This window comes from Dendrobium catenatum, unplaced genomic scaffold, assembly GCF_001605985.2.
Source record: "Dendrobium catenatum unplaced genomic scaffold, ASM160598v2 fragScaff_scaffold_114, whole genome shotgun sequence".
Classification (NCBI taxonomy): domain Eukaryota; kingdom Viridiplantae; phylum Streptophyta; class Magnoliopsida; order Asparagales; family Orchidaceae; genus Dendrobium; species Dendrobium catenatum.
The window spans coordinates 465,069-476,748 of record NW_021318576.1 but is presented as its reverse complement, the minus strand read 5'-3'; positions in this window follow the sequence as shown (position 1 = coordinate 476,748).

The window sequence follows — 11,680 nt, the reverse complement described above, 5'->3', positions numbered from 1 at the left end:
CCTAATCGTATTATAGAAGCAGCTATATCAAAAATTAAATTAAGGTTTAATTAAATTAACATTCAACTTAACTAATTAAATTGTATTATGTGATCATATAGGATTATTAACCATTTTGATAATTACCCACCCTTGAATCAAAGTTTCCAAATTTAGGTAAATTTGAATTTTAAATTTTGATCTAATCATATTGTACTAACCTAGTAGTATTATAAAATTATTAATGAATATTTCCGAAATTTGATTGTTGATAAAGGAACCAAATTAGGATCAAATCATAATTAGCATTCATATGATCCAAATCATCTAGTATAATATAATAAAACATTTGTGGGATGAACCATGGTTCATCCAGAATGGTCTTTGATCTGATTTAGCTGATCGTATTGCATAGTATAATCTAATAGAGCTCAAAATTGATTTTTGAACTAATCAGATAATATGATCCACACTTCAAACTGTAAAATCAATTTATTAAAACTAAAAATTAGGGTTTAATTTAGATAGCCCAACCTAATTATTTTAATAATATTAGTGAGAGAGATAATTGAGTATGTAGAGATGTTTTCCCTGAAAGAGAGTCCTTGGAGAGTGAGAGGTGTTTCTGCTTGCTTGTGAGAGTTATCTAATTTATTTGGGAGAAAGAAGGTGAGGCTGAGAGGTTTCTCCTTGAGGGAGTCATGGATTGAGTTAAGGAGTCACATAGTTATCCTCATCGATTTACACCTTGGTTCTCTAGGTTATGGGATGGAGCTCTTGGAGAGGAGCTTTAGGGAAGAAATATCTGGGTGAAAAACTTGTGAATAACAGGGAGGCTAGAGGAATGTCATCTACATTATTATGAGGAGCTGAAGAAGGGAGTGGCTTCTCTTTCATTGATAAGAGAAGGAGGGAGTGGCATTTCCCTTGTTATAGGAAGTAGGAGGGTTTTAGGTGTTTTCTAGAGGAAGAGCTTGTTAATGTCATTCTCCACCTAGGAATTAAGAAGGGCTTCTCCACCTTCTAGAATGTAGGAGGAGCATTTACTATGGGATTTCCCAAAGAGGACGATCTTTAGGGAGTGTATATCACTCAAGTTTGACCAAACCACTATTACATATTGTTTTATATTTTCTTTTATTTTTTGCACTTTATTTATTAAAAATTTTATTATCTAAGATTTGTAATTTTAAATTATTGTGATTGCATTCATGAAATATTATTAAAATAAACCTTTCGTAATATTTCTATTAATCAAAATATTTATTTTTTATTGCTCCCAAATTAAACTCTAATAATTTTATTTCTCTAAAAAAAAATCATTATTGTACTAACTATTTTAAAGTTTCACTAATATTCTGCTACATTTTACATTGTCCCTTTTTTAAAGTTTCTAAATTACCAATTCACCCACCCTCTTGGTTGTGCCATAATGCTTTTAATTCTTGGGTAAAGTTACACATAAAAGTAAGCTTTTCTAGCTAATTACATTCAAAGAGATGTGAGTCTTTGATATTTTAGAATAAAATTTATTAACATTTGTGAAATTTTATTAGAAATTTAGTGATTATATGTAAATTATAAGATTAAGAAAATGCATAAAGAGGCTTATGTATATTAAAATCAACATAATGTCCAATGATTAAGGTGAAACACTATAGGATAGTGGCTTACATCTTATCTAATCATATGCAAGAGCAAAGTGGGAATTAAATCTTTAACTCTAAAAAGATTTTAGGAAATCTTGACAATTCTGAACTTACATCTTGCCTAAAGCAGAATGTCAGCTAAACTCGACCTAATCACTTTAAAATCATAATTTCAATCTTACAAAATGCAATATAATGTTGCAACATAGGCTTTCGAGTTTATGATTTTGATGATAACAAATATTGTTGATTACCTCTTTATTTCTCCTAGGATTAGTAGTGCATGTTTGTTTGTATTTTGACTAATATTTCAGGCACACCATGTACCATCTTTAAAGATTCAGGGCTCAAGATTGGGTAAAATAGGTTATGTTAAATAAGTTTGTACTTTTTATTTATTTATTTTTTAAATTTCTTGAGTTAAGGCTTGTAATGATGTATGTTAGCTTGGTGAAAATGATTTTAAATATTTTAATTTTTTGTACATCGTACTGTATAATTTGATGTTACAAAAATTAATTAAAATATTTTATTTTTATCAGAAGATATTTTTAAAATATAACTAATCATACGTATGAACATTATATCATAATGGAGAATCTATTATAATTAGAAAACTCGCCGTCCATTAAATTAGGCAAAATTTTAAATTTGAAAAGTTGTTCTAATCGCATTGTACGAATCTAATTATATTGTGTGATGTTTAAAATTTGTCTAATTTAATCCTATGATTTGTCAATTAAATATGCTTAATTTTGATATTTTGATCGTAATGTACAAACTAGATCTTACCATATGATCAATAGAGACGATTTTGGTCGTCCTATATTTCATCCTGGATGAAATGCATTTTAATTGAACTGTTCGAACATTACTAACTGGTGATCGTACAATACAAACTGGAAAATTGAACTGTTCATATAGTACTAACTAGTGATAGTACATTCACTACAGGAAAATCACTGATTTCCGGCAGAATTTTCCGGCGGCTTTCCGGCGGCCACATTTCCGGCGGCTTTCCGGCGCATTTCCGACTGTTTTTTTCCAAGGAATTTTTCGGCGGAATTTCCGACGGCTTTTTCACTTTTCCAGCGGCTTTTAAAAATTTAATGAAAATGAATAATTTTTTTGCCTACTGGATTAGGGGTGCAATTTTTCCTAAAGCTTGTATTAAGAACTTGAGTAGATTATGTTCCAGATTTCTTTTCTTTAGAGATGTGGAGGCTAAGAAAATGCAACTCATTGCTTGGAAGAGAGCTTGTAAACCCAAAAAGTTTGGTGGGTTGGGCAATATGGATCTTCAAGCTTTTAAATTTGCTAATCACTGCTCCTTGTTATTCAGATTTTATAACTCCAATTCGCTTCTCTTCTCCTATCTGAACACTAAATACGGTACCCCGTGGACACCTTCAACTATGAAAAAATCTATTCTCTGGAGGGAAATTGTGAAGGTGGCTAGTATTGCTTGTTCTAGTATCCATTTTGAGATCAACGCTGATAGCAAAATTGCTTTGCTGTTGGATCCTTGGCTGCAGGGCAGGTCCTTTCAAACTGTTTTACCCAATTGCAATCTTCAAGCTTATATACCGACTAATGCCAGGATTTCTGATTTTTGGTTGGAGGGAGATTGGTGTTTTCTGAGCTCTGTTCATGACGTTTTATACCCATTTTTTGGCCAAATTACTTTGACTAATGATTCTACTTGCAAGATGGGTTGGATTGATAAGAAGAAGCCTACTTTCTCTTCTTTTAAAAATTTTTATTTCCGGGATGAATCTATTACTGAATGGCATTGGTTAGTGTGGCATAAACTTCATGCATTGAAATATTCCTCTTATACTTGGATTGCTCTTAATGGCGGGCTTAAAACGGCTGATGAACTCATTAAAAGGAATATTTCTGTGCAGCCTACTTGTTTACTATGCTCTAGGCATAATGAGTCTAATGCTCACATGTTTTTTGAATGCGATTATGGTTTTGAGGTTTTGAAAAATCTGGTTCCTGCTGTTGGCGAGTTCCTACTTAGGCCCAGGCTGTTACAAGTGCTTCATTTTTTGGGTGAGAGAAGCTATATGTTTAAAAACCAAAGGGAATTTTTTTTACTTTCGGTTTGCTGTGCCACGTATTACTTATGGAGGGAAAGAAATGAGAGGAGATTCAACTTCAAATTTAGAAGCATATCTACTCTATGCTATATCATTAAACGAGCTGTTGAGGAGAAGGCTTCGACCTGGAAACATAAAGATAATTTGCGAATTGCTTGGCCGGCTTAAGCATGAATTCTCATTTATTCTATGTGGTCATTTGCTGGGTTGTTGGATAACCCAGGTTGTTGGATTCTCTGCTTCTGCAATTCCCCTTTCTATTGCTTTGGATGGACATCTTTTCTGGTAGATGTCTTATGGATGGATTCTCTGTTAATTTCTCTAAGCAGCGGCTGGGAAGGCGATGGCATTTCTATGGGAGGACGATGATGTAGCTGCTAATCATCTCCTTGGAGGGCCTCTTGGCAACCAGGAGATCCTCGACCGTTGGCTTGGATACCGAAATATCTACGATTAGCAGTCTGAGACCATTTTTGGGAGCTCAAAAAAAAAAAAAAAAAAAAAAAAAAAAAACATTCTTCTACATTTTTGTCTTCATTGCTGTTGATGTCCATTTATCCTTTTTTTATGTTATTTTCTTTCTAGCACTTTTGGGAGGTATAGGTTTTTGGTTTATTCTCCTATTGTTTGAGGATAAATCTTTTTATTATACCTTACTTGTAACTTCTTTTACATAGTAAAATATGGGCTCAAGCCCTCAATTTTCCCAAAAAAAAAAAAAAGAAGGAAAAAAATATTTCTTTTTTCTTATTTGCAGTTGAAAGTCTCTTTAAAAATATTAATTTTTGTGGTTGTGTTTTGAACTACAAGGTAATGAAATTTTGTAAACAAGCCTTTAATTAATTCCAAAAAAATATCATTTTTATTATTTGATAACGTAATTACTTCTGCTTAAGAGTTGATAGTTGCGAAAAGTTAAAATTTTTTAATTTACACATGTTGTGGAAGCTATTCGTCTAAAAGTTACAAATAAAATATTTGTCACTTATTTGAAAATTTTTTTTTTTTTGGGACATTTAGGCTAATTAAGACAAATTCATAAACACAATGCATACATACAGACTCGAACCTAAGACATGTTAGTTGGAAGCCTAAGCTTTCAACCAACAAGCCAAGGTGAGCTATGTTATTTGCAAATTTGAACCTAACAATCTTAGGCTTCATTTTAGGTAGCTTTGGATCATTGTTTTTTTTAATTTTTTTTGTTTTTAAACAAATTTTGTACTAGAAAATAAAAAAAATTATCCTAAATAAAGTCTTAATTACAAAATTATAATAAAATTTTAATGACTATTTGAAAATTTTATAGAACTTCAATGCTAACATATGAATTTAAAATAAAAGTTTTTTAATTTCACAAAATTTTTTTTTAATCTTAATTTAAATTCTTGAATTTGATCTTAATAATAAACTAAAAAATATATCAATAAGGTTCACATCAATTTCAACTGAAACGGAATTGTAATTATCGAAACTAAAATATATTGTTTTTCATTTATTACTTTTTTGGGAATTCTTAAAATAATTTAAAATAAAATAAGGCTGTTTTCAATCACGTGGTCATGGAGCTATGAAAAGAGAACCTCTAAAAAAGTGATAAGGTGAAATTATTTTGCGCAGATACGGACGCCGTCTAGAGGCGCGAATGAGAGAGCGTCATGTTACTCTTTTACTGTGTACCGTGGCTTTGTACCCACTATGTATCAGGTGACATGACGTGTTCTGATTTGCCTACGGACGGCCTAATGTCCGTACAGAATAATTTCTCCTAAAGAAGGGACCGCAGGACCTTCAGCCGAGAAGCAGAGACCGGCAACCAATTATCCAATTTTAAATTTTTTAAGTCTTCTTTTCATCATAATTTTTTAAAAAATCGTGATGTGATATTAATTATATATTTTACGTGAAATTTTCAGAATTTATTATTTTTAAATTTTTAATGTTAAATTTTTTTTTTCTATTTTACATTTCAATGAATATTCATATCCTTCATTAAAGTGCGCTTAAAAGCATTATAAATGTTCTACAGATAAATTCATTATTATTATTATTTATATGCGTTTAATTATTTTTTATAATCTCCAAAAATATTTTTAAATTTTTGTATGCGTTTAATTAAAAAATATATTATTTTTTTTAAATTTATGAGCAATTTTAATGGTAATACTTATTATTATTATTATTATTATTATTATTCTTATTATTATTATTATTAATTGATATATCATCAAAAAATTATCTTGAACATGAATCTTGAGACAAATTCTTATTAAAAACTTTCAAAATTAAATTTGGGGTAATCTGAACTCCGATTTAAACAAACTTATAGTCGAACTAAACGTCTCGAAAAGGTTTGCCTAAAGACATATAATTTGATTCAATATGAGCCCAAATGGGTCAAAGTCGAGGGCCCAAAGCAAATTTGGATGGTGCAAAGCATAAATTGGATGACCATTTATTATTCAAATGTGAAATGCTTATAGCCAAATCGAGTGGCTCAATGGGACGAATCCAATGAGCCAATATCGAATTTGATCGCTAAATTCTAACATCATTAAGGCACTTAAATATTCGATAAATGATTCATGATCAAGAGAATCAATATCGGTCGTCCGTTCGAACTAATCCCAACGTGCTCTTGATCTTATCTCTATTTACTGGACATGCCACTCCCCAAAAGCTAGAAATAAACCCCTCATTCTTCAGTGAAAGGGGATCGACCAAGTAATGGAGGAGAAAAAAGAGTAGAGGAAGAGAAAGATTTCTCTTCCCACCAAGCTTCTCCTCGACCATATCCTAGCCACCAATTATCACCCGACTACGACCTTTCCAACCTCCATCGCCCGCCAACTCTGGTCCTTCTGACCAACGTCATCCGACTACGGTCTTTCCGACAACCATCATCCGATTACAATCCTTCCGACCACCGTCATCCGACTACGGTCTTTCCAACCTACATTGCTCGTTGATTATGATCCTGCCGACCAAACGAACGTGTCAACACTGATTCTTTGAACTCCCACAATGTAATGCACTATATATGATGTATATTTGCTACATTGAGCCAAGACCTTCCCCCCAATGAAAGATCTCATTTGTAATCAATTGCAAATACTAGTGAATTCATTTAAACTTGGCAAGAACCCGTAATTTTTTCTCATTTTTAGACGTTTCCATGTAAAAACTCTTTTTTTCCTTATAAGTGTTACACTCCTATCTTTTATCTGTTTGTATGCTGAATCTTCATACAAAGCTAGAACCTTAAAATTTATATTTCTCTACCGCCACAAAAAATATTAATATTATTATTGTTGTTGTTGTTGTTGTTGTTGTTGTTTTGGCATGTGCATTTATTTAAAAAATTTTAATATTTTTTAATTTTTATTTTTGAGCAAATTTTTAATAATTAAATTATTTGTGGTGGTCACGCAGTGTTATTCCAGTGACATCATCATGTGACGACATATGACAGTTGTCACTAAGAGCACGTGGCATATTTTGGGTCAAAACTGTACACTGGCCTCCACTTGTTTATTTATATTTGTTTACACTCTCATTTGTCCGATGGCTATCACGTTTTTTTTTTTAATAATTTTTTATTATTTCCTTAGAATAATCAAATTATTAAATAATTGTTTCTAATTTCTTAAGAATAACAAAATTAAACAATTATTCGTTTTTATCTAGTGAAATTTAATTATAATTATAATTATTATGATCATTTGGTAAAGACATTTTACCTTTGCAAGAAGATACATGCCTACCAATTCTTTGAATTATATTAATAAAACACAAGTTATTGTACCGAGTTCTTTTTTTTAACTAATAATTAAAAAATAAATTTTGTAGGTTAATTCGATTAAATCCGAATTAATTAGATTTGTTATTTATAAAAATTTTAACTCTTTATAATACTTGATACCTCCCAAAAAATTGTCTTATCATGAATCTCAAGCCATATTGGAAACTCTCAAAATTAAATTAGGAGCAATTCAAACTCCAATATCAACAAACTTATAGTCCAATCAAACTTCTCAAGCATAACGAACCTAAACACACCAAAATCAGTTAAATCTGACCCAAATGAGTTCAAATTAAGGGATCAAAGTATATTTGGAGCTTCACAGCATTAATTGAATGACCAAATGATCTTCAAATATGACATGCATATAGTCGAATCGAGCATTCCAATGAGCCCAATATCACTTAATTCTAACATCATTTGCGCTCATAAATGCTTAACAAACTGTATAATTGAATGGATCAATATGTGTCATCTAATAGAGGACTCCAAAATTACCCTGGATTTTCTACAAAATCACGAAGTATGCTACTTTAAAAAATCTATAAATAGACCACTACATCCCACATGAAAAGGGAGCTTGGACCTTTTGCTGAAGATTTGAGAGAGACTAAAGCTTCAAGGATTTTAGAGTTCTACCCAAGTACAACAGTTGAAGAACTTTCGTTAACCACCGTCAGACTACAGCCTGTCCACAAACCGTCGTCGAACCATAGCCCGTCTGCTAACCGTCGCCGACCCTCGTCAGACCACCTCCTATCATCAGACCTCCACCCCGGCCGCCGGCCAATGCCGGACCACCACCAGTCCGTAGAACACCGCTAGACCTCCGCTTGGCTTCTATTGACCCACCACTCCAACCACCATTATTGACTAACTACGGTTACGATGACCATCACTCATCAACTAAAGTCCCTCAAGTTTTCATTGTCCCCCGACTACAGTCCCTTTGTCCTTCGTCGCCTGCCGATTATGGACCCTATGACCACCATCGCTCGCCGACTACGGTCTCTCCGAACATTGTCGCCCGCCGAACACAGTCCCACCAACAACCTTTGCCTGCCTACTTCGGTCCACTCCAACCACCGTAGCCAGCTAACTACGGCCCCTCTAACCATCGTCGTCCGTTAATTACGGTCCATATGACCACCATCACTCACCTATTACGGTCCCTCTGGCCTCCGTCCCCTCCCAGGAAATTTAATAGTAAGCATGATTAGAATCTTAATTAGCTGAATAACCATTTAATTAAAAAAAATTAAAAGTAGGCATAATCTCCCTTTTAATAGGTGATTAGCTATCCATATCAAAATCGCCCATTTAACGGGCGATTAGCCATCCACACTAAAATCACCCATTTAACGGGCGATTAACGTTTGATATGTAAATTACCCGTTTGACGGGCGATTTGCTCATATCCCGAAGTTAGTTTTGAAACGGATGGAGATCCCCATTTCTTCTCCTTCCTTCAATTTTTCCAAACTTTGCTCGCAATTTCTCCGGACTGCCACCCAAGTTCACCGATAGAAGGTGTTTTAATATGTTTTTTTTTTTGTATTTTTTCATTAAATTGATCCCTCTTGCAAAATGGAGTTTAGAAATGCAAAAAATTTAGAAATCCACCATGTAATTGTGTAGATAGGAATGCAAATGCATATTGTATAATGCCATGCTCATCTTTCATGTTTTTTATTATTATTATTTGATTTAGTATAAAAGCAGTTTAGAAATGGTTAAAAATAGGTATTATAGGAAATTTTATATTAATATTTATTTGTTGTTTTATAATGTAATTTTTTATAGTGTTAGTAAATATAACTAAATTAAAATAATTTCAAAATATTTATTGAGAAAATTGCAGACATTTTTGTTAACTCTTTTATGGGTTTATAAGGAAATATTAATATTACTGTTTATAATATTTATATTTCATTAGTTAATGATAATATTAATATAGTGATATTTTGATATTTGAAAATTTTTTCAAAAATAGTGTGGGAAGTTATGAAATTGATGATTGTCTCGTTGAAATAAATATATGAGTGCACAACCACTTAAACTTTTTGTAAATGTAGGTATCCAAAATGAGTGCGTGACCACCATCTTTTATGTTGTTATATGATGGAGAGTTATCATTAGATGGTAATTTTTCACCAATATATATTGGTGGTAAATGTCGGCCCCTACAAGTTCCATTCAACTCAACTTTGAAGCAGTTGAAGGATCGGGTTCTTAGGGCGCTGAAGTTCGATCCCTCAAAGTTTGCGGTGACTATTGTGTGTCGTTTTCCATTGGGTATCCAATTCATGGCCTCGAAGCTTGAGGACGATGAAAGTTGTGAATTTGCATTATCATTGGCTACTTCTGAAGTTCTGATTCTGTATGTGGAGGTTGAGGAAATTCGTAATGAAAATAATTTGGATGAAGATTTGACAGCTCATATTCATAATTCAGTAGTACTAGATCATGTACATGAGATGCATGATTCTGCGGAGATGGACTTGGCAATCCCAAATGCACATCTAGGGTATGTTAGTTGTGAAGGAAATGATTATTTTTATTAAAGTTAAATCTTATTCATCATTATCTAATATTGTGTAAGTATAAATGTAGATCCACACAAATCGCATATCAAGAGAATTTGGCTTGCCCTTCAATACAATCCAAGCCTACTTCTGCTTTTGAAGTCAAAGATATTAGATTATCTAATCCTATACTCAATGATGAAGGGTATGAGACAATGAGCAGTGGTTCAAGTGATGAGGGGATGTAGAGTTTGATGATATCCTCAGCTATCATGCTGTCACGAATCTTAGTGTTCAGCCTAATACTAATGATATCATTCATGAGTATTGTAGAGGGACTGGAAATACAGAAGAGGACATGACATCTAATAATGAATATGCTGAGATTTCGAAGACTACACGTCAGTGGAATGCAGAGGCGGCACCTGATAGTAGTAATATTTTTAGCATTACTGATGATGGATTTATCAATCTGACTGAATTGGTAGAGCATATGTGTTTCCGCAAAAAATCTGAACTGCAATTTGCCTTGCACGGTTGGTCAATTACAAATAATATTAAATTTGTCGTGGTGTCTTCAAACAAACAAAAATTCACAGTTGCTCTTAAACAACATGATAATCTGCCGGTGAAGTGTCCATGGCATTTACACGCTAGCCTGAGCAAGCGATTGGGAGGGGTATGAAAGATATCAACGATAAAAGGTCCACATGCGTGCAATTCTTTAAGCTGGTCACAGGCAATGTAATTCACAGTTTGTTAGCTTCTTTATTATTCCAACTATAAGGAAACAAATGGATATTAAACCTAGAGAAATTATTGGAATAGTTGAGGCAAAGTTTAATATTAAAATTTCATACATGAAAGTATGGGATGAAAGTTGGAAGGTTATAAAGGCAATGTTTGGTAGTTGGGAAGAGTCTTACCGATCACTAAATTTGTTCATGGAAGGTATTGTTCAAGCTGCCTGGAACTGTGTACAAAATTCAATCATCTAGTTCACATAGATTTCAAAGGTTATTTTGGGCTTTCGGGCCATCTATCACTAGTTGGAGGTTTTGTCGACCCGTCCTCAGCCTAGATGGGCCTTTCCTATTGGGTAAGTTTAAGGGTACATTACTCATAGTTGTTGGGCTTGACGCGAATAACGACCTTTTCCCATTACCCTTTGGAATTGTAGAGTCAAAGTGCAATGATTCTTGGATATGGTTTCTTACAACGATTCATGATTTACTCCCTTCTGTTGCTATCAAAAGTAATCTATGTATCATATATGACAAAAATGTATCATATCTGTCTGACATGTTGGGTTGGTACGTGGATGTAGGCATATATTCCCAGCTGCAGTGCACTGGCACTGTCTCAGGCACTTACGCAAAAACTTTAAGAAAGCTATTCGACAAATGGGAGTAACTGATGTGGAGTTTATATGCCAGAAGATGTACATAGCTGGTATTACAGATGATGCATAAATATTCAATCAAAGCATGTTAGATATAATAAGAATAAAGCCTGAACTTCATCAATGGTTAGTAGAAATGGATGTTTTAAAGTAGACCTTGATATTTGATGGTGGATTCTGATACGGAGTAATGACAACTAATACATCAGAAGCCTTTA